The sequence below is a fragment of the Hippoglossus stenolepis genome, chromosome 23, assembly GCF_022539355.2.
Source record: "Hippoglossus stenolepis isolate QCI-W04-F060 chromosome 23, HSTE1.2, whole genome shotgun sequence".
NCBI classification, from domain to species: Eukaryota; Metazoa; Chordata; class Actinopteri; order Pleuronectiformes; family Pleuronectidae; genus Hippoglossus; species Hippoglossus stenolepis.
The window spans coordinates 10,998,156-11,005,307 of record NC_061505.1 but is presented as its reverse complement, the minus strand read 5'-3'; the positions used below and the strand labels follow the sequence as shown (position 1 = coordinate 11,005,307).

At 42.1% G+C, this 7,152-nt stretch overlaps 1 protein-coding gene across 2 annotated transcripts in view; it reads left to right on the top strand.

Annotated features, from left to right (window-relative positions):
* The first annotated feature begins 3,097 nt into the window (after positions 1-3,097).
* kdm6ba (lysine (K)-specific demethylase 6B, a) overlaps positions 3,098-7,152 on the top strand; it is an 89,026-nt gene continuing 84,971 nt past the window's right edge. Inside the window, exons 1-2 of one of the 2 annotated variants that reach the window (XM_035149679.2) lie at positions 3,098-3,223; positions 6,756-6,929. The gene's annotated coding sequence lies outside the window, so the exon portion shown is untranslated. Of the gene's footprint in view, positions 3,224-5,097; positions 5,211-6,755; positions 6,930-7,152 lie in introns of those variants that run through there. The other variant, XM_035149678.2, reaches the window with a different exon arrangement.

The window sequence follows — 7,152 nt, the reverse complement described above, 5'->3', positions numbered from 1 at the left end:
AACTGGCTTGATATGAACACCCCCACACATGGACAATGATTAGATATAGTACAGTAAATATATATGATGGAAAATATTACTTGTTGTTAAAGAGAGAAAGATGTATTTACCAGAAAATGTGCTTAGCAATAAATGGTCTTAGTCATTCTTTGTCACTGTTAAAGTTGGCCCGACACAATTCTGGTAAGTTCCTTTTCTTCTCCTCTCTTTCGTTTAAGTCTCTCCGTCAGGTCTGACCGATTATTCACTCCTCTCCACAGCCCTGCATCATTATTTCCATGCTGACCCCCTTTTATCCCGCTCAAACATACACTGGGAATAGTTTCCTACCGAGAAGTGTTTTACTGGAAACTTGCTCTTTTGTAACATCTGGTTCAAGTGGCTGTCTGGTAATGTAAGTGTGGTGCTCAGTGAATTCCTTAGTAATCTAATGAGCTGTTATGCATCGTCAGCTATTTTGTCATAGCAGGAATGACAAAGCACCTGAGTGATAGACAATTTGGGGATATGAATAAAATATGTGCAAATGAAGCACTAAATCACGTCATTGTAAATTAGGAAAAAACTGAATTTCCAGATTTATTTTTATGAAGTCTACATCACTTCCTGGCTTTGTCCACTAATTGACCAGACACCCATGTAACCAGTTGTTTACATCTTTAAAACCAAAGAATGATACTTTTTATTTTGGGGAAATTTGAATAGCCCTGTCTTTGTCCCAGTCCGACACACACATTTTTCCACAGTGACAACACACACACACACGCAGGCACATGTGCATGCAAACAGTGCAGTCAATCAAGTTGAGGTAAAGGATATTTTTATGCTAATATGCATTTCCCCAAGCTGAATAAAAGAGGACAGAGGGAGGGAGCAACTGAAGGAGAAATGAACCTATTCAAACAAATGAATTCTAATGAAGCTTCCCAGACAAGACGTTTGGAGTCAGCATTGTGAGAGAGGAGGCCTGGACTTCCCCACTGGAAAGGACTCAGCCCAGACTCCTGAAAGGGAGGGAGAGAAAAACAAGAGAACGACCCTGGAGAAAGTGAGCCGGGAGGAAGAATGGTCCAGTAATGAGAGAGGGGGACCAGAGGGAGGCGGGGCCTGAGTTCAAGGTTGTATTCAGACTTAAGGATTGTCCCCCTGAAAGACCGAACACAGACTTCCTCAGGGTTTAAGAGCTTCTTTATCAGGCCCAGGTCTGTGTGGGTGTGTGTGTGTGGGTCTCTGGTGGTCTCTGGATGGGTGGGAGATGGAGGGGGGGGGCCCTCACAGCAACACGCTGAATTCAAATTGAAATTGGCTTATTCTCAGGCCTGGCTGTAAAAAAATATCAGACTCGGGAGGTGTTATTTTATGGATAAAAGCTTCTCTTGAAATGAACTAGAATGTAAATGTAGTGTGGAAACATTTTTCAACACGAGAGCGGCTGTTCTCAACCTGCCTGTTGGTGTTAATGCTACTTCAGAATTATTCCTCGTCATCCTCCTCAAGCACTTCTACAATGTACTGTCACTTTTTACTGTCTGTGTGCTGGATGTTGTGTGCAGAGCTTTTTACAAACTGTCTATGGTGCAGAGTGAAGTTAGAAAACTTTGTGTTCATCCTACCTGGTTTATCTGCAGTGACGATTTTACAGTCAATGTGTTTGATTAAATGAAACTGAATTTGTTTTATTACTTTTCACTTTTTACTTTTCACTTGTGTGGCTTTAATAGTATTTTAGAATTAGTAATTAGAATTTAGATTAGTAGTAATATCTGTCTAATACGTTTGATGTGTGTATTCCAGGGCAGAAATACAGTATCCAAAGTTTGGTGGCTGCTTGAAAAGGTGCTGCGATCATGTCATTTTACAATGTTTATCATTTTGTACGAGGTGGTTACTGTTCAGTCTTTATTTCAGAGCCAAGGTCTTCAGGAGCTCCCAGTCCGCAGAAATATTTATTTCTTGAGGTCACTGGAAGCCAACTCCTTCCATCTGCTTATCCGCTCAGAAACAGGCTCGTCCAAAAAATTTCTACATTCTGGAGGAATGTTCAGGACGTATGTCTGTAATAAGAGAATCCAAAGTTTATCATGGGGAAGGTGTTCATTTGAAAATCTACAGCTTTAGAGGTCAAGCAGTTGGATTGATGCTGATTGATAGTATCACTCAAAGGAAAGCAGGCTGCAGGTGGGGATCCCCTGAACCCCCCTGAGAGCCAACTGGTTGTTTCCCAGCTCCATGGGTTTACCTCGTGCTTCACTTGGATCTCCCAGCAAGCTCCTGCCCTAGATTTCAAGTTTCTTGGGAAATGACAAGATTACCAAACATGTCCAAGCATCAACTTCTGATTCCTCGAGTGACTCATGGCCCTTTCAGTCCAGTCACTGCTTCCAACTGGGAGCTTGACTCTGGAGCCAAACAGTTCTAAGGGGGAAAACCTGGGGTCCAGTTGTTCTCTATTGAACAGTAGTTCATAATGGAATTTGGGCAAGTTGTACAGTGTGTTTGCCAGTGACTATGGAGGCGGGGCGGCTAATGTCCAAGACTCTTCCACCGAAAATAAACCTGCATGAGGGAAGAGAGGGAAGGAGAGAGAAAGGGAGAGGAGGGAGGGAGAGGAGGAGGAAGGGAACCAGCCTTTCAACGGGGACAGAAGGGAAAGAGAGTCTCCGTTTCAATGGAATAAAAACTGCGCAATTTCTTGAAGGACTGCCTGCTCGGGATCGCGGCGGACCGTGCCTCTATGGGAAACGGATATCAGCGGTGTGTGTTTTTTTGGGGGGGGTGGGGGGGAATCCAGGGTATCTGTGCCCACTGCTACCCTCTCTGCCTCCTCAGCCCACAGAACAGGAGCGGGCGGTTCTTTTGCCCAGATGGTCTTCAGGAGGAGGAAAAGCGCTGTGCAATGGTTCAGAAAGGCGACGGGACTGTGCAGAGATGCGAGATCAGTGATGAGTCCACCAATCATGTCTTGCTCATGGGCGAACGTTTCCTCAAGCCCGGGCTCGGATCTATCTGCGTATACACACGCAGCTCCTGCGCGCTGTGTCGACGATTGCACCTATGGATGTTACATGGGCTTTCATATTTTTTTATTTTTGGGGGGGGGGGATTTTAGTGGGCTGCGTCATCTATGGCGATGGAGTGCTTTGCAGGTTTTCCACTATTTCTCTGTTTCAACAAGGAGCGCGGCACCTCCCCGGCAGGTTTTGGGGGGGATTGTACATACAAGGTAGGCATGATGCATGACTCTTATCACATGTGAGGCTGTGTTACCTAAGAACTGTAGCGGGGAGGAGGGAGGGGAGGGGAGGGGGGGGGCCGTGTGACTCCATTGGATACAACCTGAACTATAATATCCTGTCATAAATCCTCCAGGACACGCGATCAACATGCGAGCAGGGGCACAAACCGGGGTTTGTTGCATCAGACACACAAACACGAGGCTGTGCTGTGGTCGGATCGCGTTGCATGAACACACACACATGGCTACACATGTGTAACTTCAGACACACACACACAGTCACACGTAGGGTGGATAAGTTTGGACACTGCAGCGGGATCATGTGGCAGATGTTTCATAACCCGAATTCATCAGCCAACAGCCGCCGGTGATGTCATGTTTTTTTACGGTCAGGCTGGAGGAGTTTACGGGAAGGTGGCTCCGGAGGTTGGCGATGTCGCAATCGCCCACTGTTGATCTCGGCCACACGTTTAGGAAGATGCACAGGAAAGACACGGGGGATCTGAGCCCGTGGGTGTGATGGGATGTGCGCAGTGGTCGTGATGTTTCACGGATCATGGGGGGGGTGGTGGTGAGCGGCGGCGGCGGGCTGAATGAAACCGGGGATCGATCCCGGGAAGGAGTGTCGCATTTTCGCTCAGAAATGTCATGTGGTGAAGTTGTGGCGGGTTCTCCACTATTTCCAGGAACAGCGTTTGAATTCTCTTCCCCAGAATTCAATCTCTGTCTCCACCCCTCTCGTCTGCCTGCTGTTCCTGTTGCACGTTGGACATGTGGCCACTGGGTGGCGACACTGGATAGTGAACTGGTTATACTCGTGTAGTCATCAGGAACACTGGTTATTATTACTTCTGATTGTTTTATCTCTGCAGTGCCTCAAACACACTTCTACCAAAAAGCCTGATTTTATAATTGTGAAGTTTTTTTTATTGAACTTTTTCAACATACTCAAAAATATCACAGCAAACAACTTCAACCAACAGAAGGGACTCACTTACAGTTCATATTTGGATGCACAGGTTTGTTCAAAGTAAGAAAGAAAAAGCTTCCAGACTTCATTTGCCATAACACTTTCCATCCATTTACAGTGTGATGGTGGTTATGGCAGATTTCCGGTGAACCAACACTAACCGCCGTGCCAATAGTGACAGAAAGGCTAAGGCAAAGTTTATATATTTGAATTCTAAAGTTTATCGTTAAAGCAAGGAGGCTGTTGTAACGCACATCTCTTTATTAAATGTTACACTTATTTTTTAATACTGGAATAAAATGAGCCAACATTGACATCAAATAGACTTTGAATTATGTCATAGCTATGGGGCTCCGATTGTAAAACGGCACTTGATGAAAATAACATAAAAAAAACAGCTGTAAAATCTTAATGTTAAATCTAAATATGAAATCTTTATATAAATGTTAAATCTAGATATTGAATCTAAATATTAAATGTTAAAACTGCATGTTAAATTTGAACATGAAATTTAAACCTAGATGTTCAATCTTAATATTAAATCTTAATATAATGTTAAATTCAAATATTACATTATAAGTGTAAATGTTAAGACTAAATATTATATTCAAATATTAAATATTAAAATTTAACCTAATTGTATACCTAAATGTTAAATCTTAATATAAAATCTTAGTATAAATCCTACATGTTTAAATTGTAAATGTAGCAGTTTAATCTTAATCTAAATGTTATATCTATCCATGTTGTTGGAATGTTTTTCAGGGTCTTAATTCCAGGTTAGAACATAATTTCTTTAAATGATTAAAAGCGGGTTTGTGGTCTGTGTCATTACAAAGATGATCACTCTTTTACATTTTTGTAGTCCATCAGCTGATGGACTACAATGTCCCACAATGCAGCTCGAGGAGATGCTAACAGCTGTAAACAGTTTAGCTAATTCTGTCGCACCATGTCCGCGCACACGAGACCAAACCAAAACAACATGTGTGTCCGTCAAACTCCGTACGTAGATTCAGTGTTACTCATTTCACAACGTTTAAATATCCACAGTACATTTACACAGTCACGGGTTGAAGTACTTCTGCGTATCTCTTGAATTACAGTAATATTTACTCCTGGAGCTAAACGCACCTGAGAGGATAGTGGGACAGGAAACATGGTGGCGCTACACAACACAACAAAAACCTCTGCGGAGGTAAATATGAAGTAGTGGTCTGAATATACAACATTCAAAATGCGCTAGTTCTGTTTACATGAGTCTTTGTACAGTAGGTGTGATGGCGGCGGGTGTACTGCTGTGTACTTGTATTTACAGTAGCTAAATCTGCACTCGTGTTCCAACTAAATACGTCCTCTGTTTCTACTTTTATGTCACTACGACCAAGTACTATGACTCAAGACTGTTTCCATTAACAGTAGGTTTGGACGTTTTTAATGTCAAACACAATATAAACAAAGTGTCCATCTTAGTTCCAGTAGATTATGAATCTTGTCTATGTGACAGTGGCTCAGGAAATAACAGAATAAAACACAAATAGAACAATTAAATTAGAAAAAACAATGAAACCAGAAGAACTGCACCAAGTTAAAATATTTACGAAATAGGTCAGGTTTTTAAGAACCTCTTAAAATTGGATTCTGCATTTATTATAACTAAGGGAAGACGGTTCCAGAGGGTGGGAGCCATGACAGAACATTACTCGGTCACCTTTAGTTTGTAATCTGGATTTTGGGATGGCCAGAAGGAGACTGTACAGATCATGGGACAGAATAATTCACTGTGTGTACATTGTTTACATCATCAAATCCATTCTCAGTCACTTCCCCCTTTTCCCGGCCTTCATCTCAGTTATTTAATGGTTTCCAAGGCCCTCACCTGCCTCATCTATGTCTGCTCCTGTATCATAGCAGGCAAAAGACTTTTACCATACACATATTTCATGGATTAATTAGATGCTAATACTGAAGCATTGTATCCGCTATCCAGTACCTCCTTGATCTTCTATTTTCACGTGCATAATAATATACAGTAGTGCAAGAATGTGTATTTTCCTCTAGATGGCGACACATTTGCAGTCCAACCCTGGTCTGGGTTTTTGTGAACAGCTGCTTCCTTGTTAGTGCGCTGGTGGAAACTCACAGTGGTCTCTCAATACATGTTGTTTAATTGTCTGCTTTGGACCGGTAAATTAAATCACCACATTAATTGCAATTGTGATCCTTGTGTGACGAATAGATTTAGCATTTCTGCCAAATAACACATTTTCAAACTCTCTAGTTGGGCAACAAAACAATATTGATAGTTAAAACACAAATAATTACAAAAGTCTAACACATATGCATATAATGCTTATGCATAGTGCAAGAACAGTGAGTAGAACAGTGAGTAGATATAACCCCTTATTGTGAAATGTTTTGTTGTCTATTTTTATTCTCTGCTCATACAAACCTTTACTCAATCCTCAATCTTTGGTCATATCGACCGAATGCACTACTCGATTATTGCTTCTGATCAAGAGAGTTAATCTTAGTTTTTCCCATTCACAGAGATGGAATGAGGAACATGGCCGAGCACCGTCATGCCGTGTCTGAAGAGCCACCGTGACTGAAGCCAGAGGTGACATGTCTGACTGGGTGACCTGCTGTCGCCAGGAATGAGCAAATGCTAGATGAAGATCGCAGCCAGCGGAGATGGACTGCACAGCCTGGGGGTGTCTGATGGTAAGATGGACGAAAGTTATATTTTAATTCGTCATTATTTTATTAATATAGCTATGAAATGGTTTGTTAAATAAGGAAGAGACAGGATAGTACTGTACCACGGACATTCCACCACAGGGTTGTATTTACTGTATGTTAAACCCACTACTGTAATATTTCTCTGCCATTCTGTGGGCTTTGAAATACACTTCGAATATTTAACTGATAACACTTTACTCATTAA